Source organism: Lissotriton vulgaris, chromosome 5, assembly GCF_964263255.1.
Source record: "Lissotriton vulgaris chromosome 5, aLisVul1.2, whole genome shotgun sequence".
NCBI classification, from domain to species: Eukaryota; Metazoa; Chordata; class Amphibia; order Caudata; family Salamandridae; genus Lissotriton; species Lissotriton vulgaris.
In genome coordinates, this window is record NC_141693.1 from 1,944,852,160 (window position 1) to 1,944,862,784 (window position 10,625).

Consider the following 10,625-nt stretch of genomic DNA (forward strand, 5'->3'; position numbering starts at 1 on the left):
TCTCTTCAACCGCTAACCTCCTGGATTCAAACCAAACTGCTCTCCTCTCCTCAAACTCTGCCAAATTCAGATCACCTCTAGATCCTCCTATTGATGAAATTCTTCAGTTTGCTCACTGAGGTAATCGAAGACCCGTTTACCACAGTATTTAACACATCGCTTTCTGCTGTCATTGTCCAGGAAGGCCTCAAGGAAGGAATCTTGAGGCCAGTATTAAAGAAGATTGCTGTTTCCCCCAATACCTCAAGTAACTGCAGTCTCGATACGCTGTTACCCTTTATCGGGGAAAGTTCTTGAACAACAGGCCGTATCACAACTTAGTTCGAACAGAGAGAGCTATACTTTTTGAGATGACACCCAACTGATATTTTAACTGAAGGGGGGGGACAGAGTTAGCATTAGTTGGTGAACTGAGACAAGGAGCGGATATTGGTAGTATCAAGGTATTGAGCTGAGTAGATCTATTAGCAATGTTTGCTACGTTCAACCATATCATCTTATCATCTTGTTACAGAGACATACACCATATTCTCTCAGGACCTGCCTGCTCATGGTTTCAATCTTTCTTGTCCCAACAGTTACAAAACATTGCCCTGGGCAACTTTATATCATGCACTCTTACCGTGTCCTGCTGAAGTGTGGCATCCCCCAAGTTTCTGCAATGTCACCACGCGTGTTTAACACCCTTGTCCACCCACTGGCCTGATTATTCCTTTCTCACAGTCTCAGATTCTACACATAGGCAGACAACACACAACTGTTGTCCAAATTGTATGATCCCCTACGAGCCACACAAAATCTTGGCCTCTGCCTCAGGGAGAACCAGTCATGGATGATGCAGAACTGGCTCAAATTGAACTCGGTCAAGTCCAAGGTCATGGTAATAAGGGGCAAACCTTTACTGGGGTCCAACTATTGTGGCCTAAAAGACTTACGGCCTGATTTAGACCTTTCGGACGAGTTACTCCATCACAACGATGACGAATATCCCATCCGCTGAAATATAAATCCCAAAGGATATAATGGGAAAATCTGTTTAAATACAGTGTAGCAATCAAGGAAGGCTATGAGAGAGACAATAAAAAGTACAGCAATATGAGTATAGAAGACAGAGAGCATGTATTCTATTATGACGTCATTGGCACTGGGGACTTGAACCGTCTACCTCAGGAAGTCACATGACCGGCCACCCCCAGTGGTAGGGACACCGGATGTGCGCCACCACGCCTGGCAGCGAGAGCATATATCATAGAGACATTTGAACACCTCAGAAATGTAAATACAGTAGATGATATAGAGAGAAGATAAAGGAGAAACTCATTCAGGTAGAAACAACACAGGTCCACTGTGGTTTTCCGGCGCTCATCGTGAAAATGGGCTCCCTAATTCCCAATATTGGATCTATTGGCAATATGAGGCTGCTCATAGTTAAGGCCTAAGTGCCTTTTTGGTTTTGCAGTAGGCAGGGGGCTGAGAAGGCTAGAGGTACTGAAGTATAATCAATATTTATTTATCAAACTATCTCCTTGCATAGGACATCTCTCATACCCTTCTGCAGTGTTTCTGATGCCACCCCTTATAATCATCTCTGTTTAGTCCCACCCCCACCCCCCTTTACGAGGTACCAATCAGATCTGCTTGTCATGATGTCATTTCTGTCGCTTCTGTCTTCCAAAACCCAAGAGGAACTTCAGTGCACCCACCCAAAGGATCCCATAAAAAAAGACTTTTTGATTTCTGGATCTTTCCTTCTTTCACCAATATCTGTCCCACAAGCTACTTTAAATGTGCCAGTTTATGGGACTTCTGCCCGTCTCTCAATTCTTTGCCTAATATTTTTTATTAATGGTAGATCTTTGCTGATCCTAGAGTTATTATTATTATTATGTTTCTTATATAGCGCCTGAATCAACCCCCAAAGGGGTATCTCCGCGCTAGCCTTGGGAACCCGTCCTGGCTTTTCCCTGTGAGATAGCCCCTACAGGGCATCCCCAAGGTGAAAGCCAGGCATCCCGCCGCGGGGGGGCCGTTGTGGAGATTAAGCAAACTTAATGCCCAAAGTTGCAGAGTGTGAACCCATGATTAGGTCAGGCACCGAAGCGAGAATTATCGAGTCCATGGACATTTTGAGCTCAAGACCCTGCCGCGTTGGGAATTGAACCCTGGTCCCGGGTCTGACCTCTGCTTCAGGGTCTGCCTGCTCTAACCAGTGAGCCACACTTCTCCACTCTGCCTGCTCTAACCAGTGAGCCACAAGATTCTCCAGATTCTCTTCCCACCACTCACCCTAGGATTGACTCCCAGCTCCATGCCACCCATCCATTATACCACTGTCCTAGGCCTTCATTAGACCTCCTACTGCATCCTGCAAATGGCAATCTTGGTTTTGCTGCCATTGCACCACAACTACAAAGCGCGTGGCATATCCACCAGCCCACACCAGTATTTCCCTTATCAATTTCAATTTATTTATTTATTATGGTTTAGAATTACGAAGAATTCCACATAAAATACATAATTAAAACACAATTCCATACACCAAAAAATTCTAATAAAATTACAGATTCTCTTTTTCATTAAAAAATACATGAGCCTAAGGTAATAAAGTTGCCGTATATGGATTATTACCAATTTATAAAGATTGTTTAAGCTAATTCTGTTCTAAAAGCATTCAATTGAAAGAGAACATTTTTTTATTCACTGAACTGTGCTCTGCGGTGGTCAACTTAATTACAATGCAGATGGTCTTTCAACATATACATGCTTATTTCAGATACAGCACACTATAGTTTGTTGGAGAAACCTGATTAAGTAAGGTACACAGGAAAATTAATATAAGGTTATAATCTAAGAATAAATATCAAACAACACACGACATTTGAAAAGATGTACATGTTTGGTTGTAAACATAAGAGCCTAAACTTAAGGGCTGAAGTCAGAAAAAAGCTATCCCAATTAATACTAGCAACAAAACGTTTTTATAAGGTGTGCAATAAAGTGCTAATGCTCTAAGCATCCTCTATGGAACACTCTATACCAACAATAAACTAGCAGCAAAAATTATCTTATAAAGTGCACGTAAGAACTTGAGCAAGACGACTAACGCGTCGAAAAAAAAGTGCAAGTGCTCTGTGCAACATTTTGGGAAAGTATTTCCCAACCACCCCTAGCAGCAGGGTATTTTTATAAAATACACAATAAAGTGCAAGAGCTCTGTGCATTCACATAGAATGGTCCTTACCAACAATAACTAGCGCCATACAGTTTCTTAAAAAATGCACATACAAAGAATACAAGTGCTATACACATTCAAATCACAAGAACTTTTTATGATCTTAAAAAATATTTAAAAATTCTTTAAAAAAGCGAAACATTTTAAAACACATCAGTTCGGATGGAGGGGACAGAAGGACGTTGCGGGCCTGTTCTGCTGTGGAAATGTTATACTTTAAAAAAAAACAATCCTTAAATGTCTAAGTCGTATTGAGTGATGTGCAGGGCACACAAACAAAACATGATTCAAATCTTGTATACCAAAATTACATAGCTGACAATACCTTTCATTTTTAGGAATACCCTCCCAGGAACCTGTTACAATTCTTAGGGGTAATAAATTCAATCTTATTAACAGGATCACCCTACATACTCCATGTTTTAGGTTCCATAAGACATACGGTTGGGGATCTTTAGTAATGGTACTCCCAACAATACAATCCAGTCTTCTGTTCATTGAGCACAATTTAGAATCTCTTTCACGGGAAACCGCATATATTGTTTTCTTAATTATCTTCTTTAAGGCTGTTTTACGTAGAACCGCTGCCCCGTCCATATCTAAACCAAACGTTCTTAATGCTTTTAAATAATTTCTAAAAATAGCACTTTTTCCCAACATATTTACAAATATTTCCCTGTGCAATGCTGCCCTTAGTGAATTGTCAGAACCATTTATCAGAGCATTACACCACCTTAAGCACGCGGCCATTGATAACACATATGTGGAAAGGAGACCAAATTCGAGTCTAAGCGCTGCAATTGGCGCTGCATGATTTAGGTTACATATTTGGCGCCAGATCTTTCCTTCCACTTTCTCAAATTTGGCCCACTCTTGCGCATCTATTGTTTCGCTAGCGTAGTTCAGAGTCGGTGGGATCTTTATTTTATAAACTGAAATATTATGTGAGAAATGTCTTTTCCCACATTGAGTGTACAGGCGATTAATTGCATAGGCTTGTGTAATCGCTTTACCTTTGCAATGATCCATGTGTCTATTGGCTGAACACCTGTTAGTAAATATATTTCCTAAATATGGATAAAAGGATACTACTTCCAGTTTTTCCTTTCCCAGAAACCAATTCAAATTTTTTCTGACCTTACAGCCTTAATAACTAAAAATCATAACTTTACTTTTTAAAATATTTATTTTAAAAAAATACCCTTCTGTATACCTAACTAGCTCGGTCAGTCATCTTTGTAATCCAATTGGTATTAAGTCCATTATTATTGCATCATCTGCATATAACAGACAACTTAGTTTTAGGTTACCTCGTTGAGGAGGGTCTCCTTTACTCTGTCCTACTTTACTCAGCAGATCATTGATGTAAATGGAAAAGAGTAAAGGGGTCAGGAGGCACCCCTGCTTCACCCCGTTATGTGTTCTTATTTTCTTTGAGAGGGCTTTTGCCCCCCCCCCCCCCAATAAAACTTTTGTCCAGGTCGAGGAATGGAGAGCAATTATTAATCTTAGGAGGTACCCTGGTATCCCCATTGTAACCAATTTCCTCCACAGTGTCCCCCGATCTACCCTATTGAATGCTCTGGAGAAATCTATAAAGGCTGAGTGTAACGGGAACCCCCGACCCACTGGATATTTTTTCGGTTAAGGTTTGCAAAATAGAGATGTTACCCAGTGTGTCACTATTCTTACGGAATCCTGTTTGTTCCAAGGGGATATAATTGTTTCCGAATGCCCACTCTTGCAAGGGGCCAAGGATACTCTTTGCAAACAGTTTCCCCATTGCATCTATAAGGGAAATTTGTCTAAAACTGGCCGTGGAGTTTTTAGGGCCCTTCTTATATAACGGGACTAATATACTTCCCTTCCAAGATTGTGGGATGTCCCCATCATTGTAACAGTGGACAAACAACGGATGTAAAAATGTTGGCCAATCATCACTGTCCTGTTTTATTATGGCTACAGGAACATCATCTGGCCCCATTGTACTAGAGTATCTCGCCCCTTTAATGTATTCTTCAATCTCCAAACATGCTCCCACATCACCCCCCGTTAGTGAAGCATTAACGACCTCTTCAATCAGATCAACTGTTTCCCTTATCTCTACTGCTACAAAGGAGATCTGCTGGCACTGCCCTGCAACACAAGTGATCTCTCTGGAGACAGGCAGAGAGGGGATGGGGACTTCCCTAAGAAAAGGGTGCACATGCCCATATGCATATACACTGGGTGTTGGCTCTGACTGTCCAGACTTGGATGCTTTTTGACTCTAACTATTTGAGGGAAGCGTAAAGGAATCACCTAGTGCTTTAAGTGGGCCGGGCTTCACCAGGTCTGAGCACTGGCAGTTTTTTAAAGGAGGCTTATCGGGCTCTGTTTTGTGCCCTGGCACACACATTGCTCACTTCTCACTAGTGGGGAAGTTGCGCCACGACGTCCTGCCAGGTGAGTATTGTAGAGGAAGGGAAATCCTTTCAAGAGGGTCATTTTCTTTCTGGATTTCCCTTCTCTGTTTGAAGCACATGAACAGCAACATTGTCGTAGTGTCACCAGGGCTTTAAGTAGAAGCTTTTTCAATATTATATACAAGCCATAGTTGCTGCTTATTTATTTTATGCAACTAACAACCACCGACAAAGCCAATAGTCCTGATTTGTTGTAGGTATGTTACTTGTATCATATATCTGGATACAATGACAGAAGCAGCAAAATACAAGTCGGGCGGGGATGTATGACGTTACAACGCATACTTTTACAACGTATACCTTTGCAATGCATTTTTTACAACGCAACATCCATTACAACGCATGCCATTACAACGCATGCCATTACAACACATTTTAAAAAACTACCTTTACAACGCATTCCATTACAACGCATACTACTTTTACAACGCATACCATTACAACTCATAACATTACATTGCATGTATGGTAAGTATTGGATAGTGTAGGGGTAAAAATGACTATTCTAACTCCAGGGGGGGTGCAACAGTAGGGAAAGTGTTGGATAGTGTAGGGGTAAAAATTACTAACATAACTCCAGGGGGTGCAACAGTAGGGTAAGTGTTGGATAGTGTAGGGGTAAAAAATACTATTCTAACTCCAGGGGGTGCAACAGTAGGGTAAGTGTTAGATAGTGAAGGGTACTATGCATTGTAATGGTATGTGTTGTAATGATATGCGTTGTAATGACTGCGTTGTAGTGATATGCGTTGTAGTGTCATGCGTTGTAATGGTGCATTGTAATGGTATGCGATGTAATGGATGTTGCGTTGTAGAAGCTTCGTTGTTATGGTAGTGCGTTGTAAAAGTTGCGTTGTAAAGGTTGTTTCCCGTTGGGCGGCACACTAAGCTAAGCACAGATTTTCACCTTAAGTGTTTTTAAGCCACACCCTAATTACATTGGCCACGCCCCTTTGAGAGACCCTCCAGTTTTTCCATCCCACTTAAAGCCTGGGAATCACACTGGTAATTCAAGAAGTTGGTTTGATTCCAGTCTCCAACCCACTGGCGACTAGTTCTCATGTCTAGTCTTGTTCTGTTTCTGAGGTCCTTATCTACATGACTCAGCTGACCCAGGTCTTAGAGTAGGGAAGCATTTTCACTGATTTCCAGGCCCGGACTTGTAGTTGCAGGCACCGGGCAATCCGTCGGTGCGCCGCAAGGGTGGGGGGCGGTTTTGGGCCCCTTGGGGCCATTTTTATTACATGGCCGTTTTTGCAGCGTTGCTGCAAAAACGGCCCTGTAACAAAATCGGCCGAAAACCGGCCCTGGCAAAGAGCGCGGTCGCACCCCCAACTCCCCTTGGGGGTGGAGGGGTGTCGGTCGAGCACTTTGCCGGGCCAGTTTTGGTTCCCAGTCCGGCCCTGCTGATTTCTGTTGTTTCACCCTCTGGACTGGTCTTGTCTGCTTCTTCTCCCCTCCCCAATTTACTTTGGCACCCAGAAAATCCTCCTCCTTACACAAGAATCTACTTATTTCTGGTCTCAACTCGCTCAAGATCCTATACCATTCCAATCTCCCAAAAAGGAGAGTCAAAACATTTCACACTTAGGATCACGAGAAAGTACCCAAAATGTTTAGGGTTTATCCAGGGGTGTAGCTTGGTCAGTAAGACTGGGTGTGGGAGCTTTAGTTTTTCTGACAATCAGGCTGGCATATAATGTTTCAATACATTATACGGCAAGAAGGGTGCATGAGAGGGGCCTAAGGGGCAGCGGAAAGGGAGAAGAATGTGGGTTGGTAGGAGAGCTAAGAGTGAAAACACAATATTATGTAAAGTAAGCAATATTTTTGAGGACTTTTAAAACAGATAGGGAGAGAGTGTGTGTGTGGGTGCTTTTGTCTGTGTGTATGTAAAATCCCTGCTGACCTCTCTGTGAGAAGTTGGCCCGATATGCAACGTTCGCTATTCTAGCGACCGCTATGTATCGTTCCAACGACCCTTATGGTGTTTGGTTGTAAGTCAACCTATAGACCAGCTATCCTAGTAGCGTGGATACGAGCAGTCTAAGGCTAAAGACTCGAGAGGGCGCGTTAAGCCAGCTGTTTACCACACATGTACCCCATGAACACCCAGTGAAAGGACACCACACAAGTGTTATGAAAATAAACAGGATATTTATTAAGATTCACAACAGCCCTGGACTCTTTATGAGGACAGGGTACTAAGCACAAACCAAATCTCTTAGGAAAATACTTCAAGTGCACAATTAAAACAAGTGTCCGAGGACACGGAAAGTTTAAGGTCTCGGGCGGACCCGATAAGGCAAGTCGGAAGCGAGGGACTCGGGACCCTAGAGTAAAGAGGCTATGCAGGCACCGAAATGCCGAGTTACCTAGCCACGAGGGCTGCGGCTGCACAAGTCTTACAGGCGTCGGGGTCTTCGCTGACGAGCCAGGAGCCGGAAGAAAAGGAGTTGCTGGCCGGCGACCAGTGATGAATAGTTCGTAGAGATCCAAGCCTGGATCAGAGATTGTTGATACCTGAAAGCAGAGGGGACCAAGTTAGTACTACTAGCCAGTAGTCAGAGGGTACCAGGATGGCACCGGTTGGCCGTCACCTCGACCAGGTGAGTGGGCGACGCTAGGCTCTGCAGTCTCACGGACCAGGAGGCGTTGTCGGCGACCACGGCGGAGGTGCGAGCTGTCCCACGAAGGATGATGCTGTCGGCGTCGCTGGGCCCAGGATGGGGCAACAAGCCTTGGCAGATCTCAGGGCCACGTGGTGGGCCTAAGATGGCGTCTTGAGTGGACCAGGAGGGTCCGGGGTGCTTCTCACAAAGATGGAAGCAAGGGCCAGTCTGGAGCAACCAGACCAGCAGTGTTGATTGTCGGATGTCGTCACAGAAGGGCACAAGCCAGCGGCTAGTGACCAGACAACGTGCTGAGCAGCGAGCAGAAGGGCCCCACGCAGATCGTGGAGATGCTGGGAGACTGCACTTCGATGCTGGAGCGGCTCAGGGTCGGGGCTTCTCGGACCCCAGAGCACTCACCAGAGAGTTACCTCGATGGTCGTGCTGGTTAAGAAAGCGTGCAGGTTTTGATGATGGCCGGTCCCTCGAGGTCTCGTCGCACCCACAGATCACAGCTGAGCTGATGACGTGGGTAGAGGTCAGAGGTGCCAGGGAAGCCGGTTCTCGTCGAGCTGGGCCGTCGGATTCCTTGAGGAAGGACTTACAGCAAACCGCAGAGTTCTTAGATGGTGCCCGCTGATGCAGGGTGACTACTCCTTAGTCACAAGGGAGAAATCTTGAGAAGAGTCTTGAAGTCCTTTCGTAGAAAGTATTCTTGATTCAAAGATGATCTAATCTGGAAGGGTCCCCGCTCCGGCCTTTATTCTAAAGAAAGGGGTGGGTACATGACTAGGTCCTGCCCTAAGGGTGGGACCAGGAAGGGGGGTAGTTACACCCCTCTCCCCTGCCGGACTTTCCCCAGGCCAGGGCTGTCGCCCCTGGAACTGGTTCTAACCGGCAGATGCGTAGTGAGCACCGGGGTGCCACTCCGCAGTCACCTTCTCGCAAAAGCCCTACCTACCCAGAATACACAAACCCTGTCTGGGACGGTGCGAACACCGCCCTCGACAGGAAACCCTTTGTCCAAGCTCTCCTCGCTGGAAGGACTCCCAGCAGCAGGAGGTCAGACTCGTGTCTGTGGTGGCAGCATCCATTTTGTGGAGCTGAGGCTTTAGTTAACTTTAACCGGGGTTCACAGTTACGTACATGTCGCGTCCCTCTAGAAGGGCGGAATGCTAACCTCGTCGCCAGAGTTGGTGAGAGGGCAGCATCCCGATTCGTATGACACCTTACTCGACATGTCTTGATAACGCGACACCGAAGTTACCGATGTGGTACGCGTTATCATGGAACAGCCATTGGGTCTTGATTCCGCAAGCTGCAACCGGGCTCGGCTCGGGCCAGAACCTAGTTCACACGAGCCCATGCACTCTGCCTTCAGGATTGTCAAGGCCTGCCATAGGAGTGACTGATAGGAACTCGAGTGTCCATTGTATGGTTAGATATAGGGCTACTATATCTAAAGCAAAGTGTGATTACACGACTTCGCCCCAGCTGTCATGCAGCCAGTTGTGTCAAATTTAGGAGGCCAGCCAGGGGTGGCATAATACATGCTGCAGCCCCTGACGGCCCTGGGTACACCTATGCCCTGAGTTACAGGGTCTGATAAGGTGGCCCAGTACCAATTGGTAAATGCACCTAGGGTACATGTTGTAATTTAGAAAGAGAACAGCCAGGCTGTGGGTCTGATTAGCAGGCCCACAGCCAGAGAAAGTCGTAAACCAGTGAAACAAAAGCAAAAAATCTGGGTGATCATAGGATTGCAGACCCTACTCTCCTACACTCTCACAATACCCAACTGAAAGCACCTGTAGCCGATTATTTATTAGAAAATACATTTATTGGGGGTGTAACACCCCACACACCCCTGGATGTATCAATATCATTTCTGTGTAAGAGCAGACTTAAAACTGATATTACCTATTTTCTCTTGTACCACCTCAACCTTGATGGAGATATTGGGGCCCTCAACAGCTGGTTTCTATCAGAGGTAGGTTGTTCGCCACTGATATACTAACTGCTGGTAGCATCATCGGATCTTACCTCCACCCATAGTAAGAGTCTCTTGGTTTTAGAGACATAGTGGGATCTGTGAACAAGTATAGTGAGATAAAATTGCTTCAGCTCTCAGGTTGGTGCTGTTTTATTAGAACTGAGAAAGGGATAAGATTAAAAGGTGAGATGTGTTGGGGATAGGTTATATATTCTTCACATCTATAAAAGTAGTCAACATGTTTCAGCCTACTTGTGCCTAAAAAGGTCATCAGCTTTCTTCAGGACCTCGATCACCCAGATCCCATAAGTGTCAGATGACAC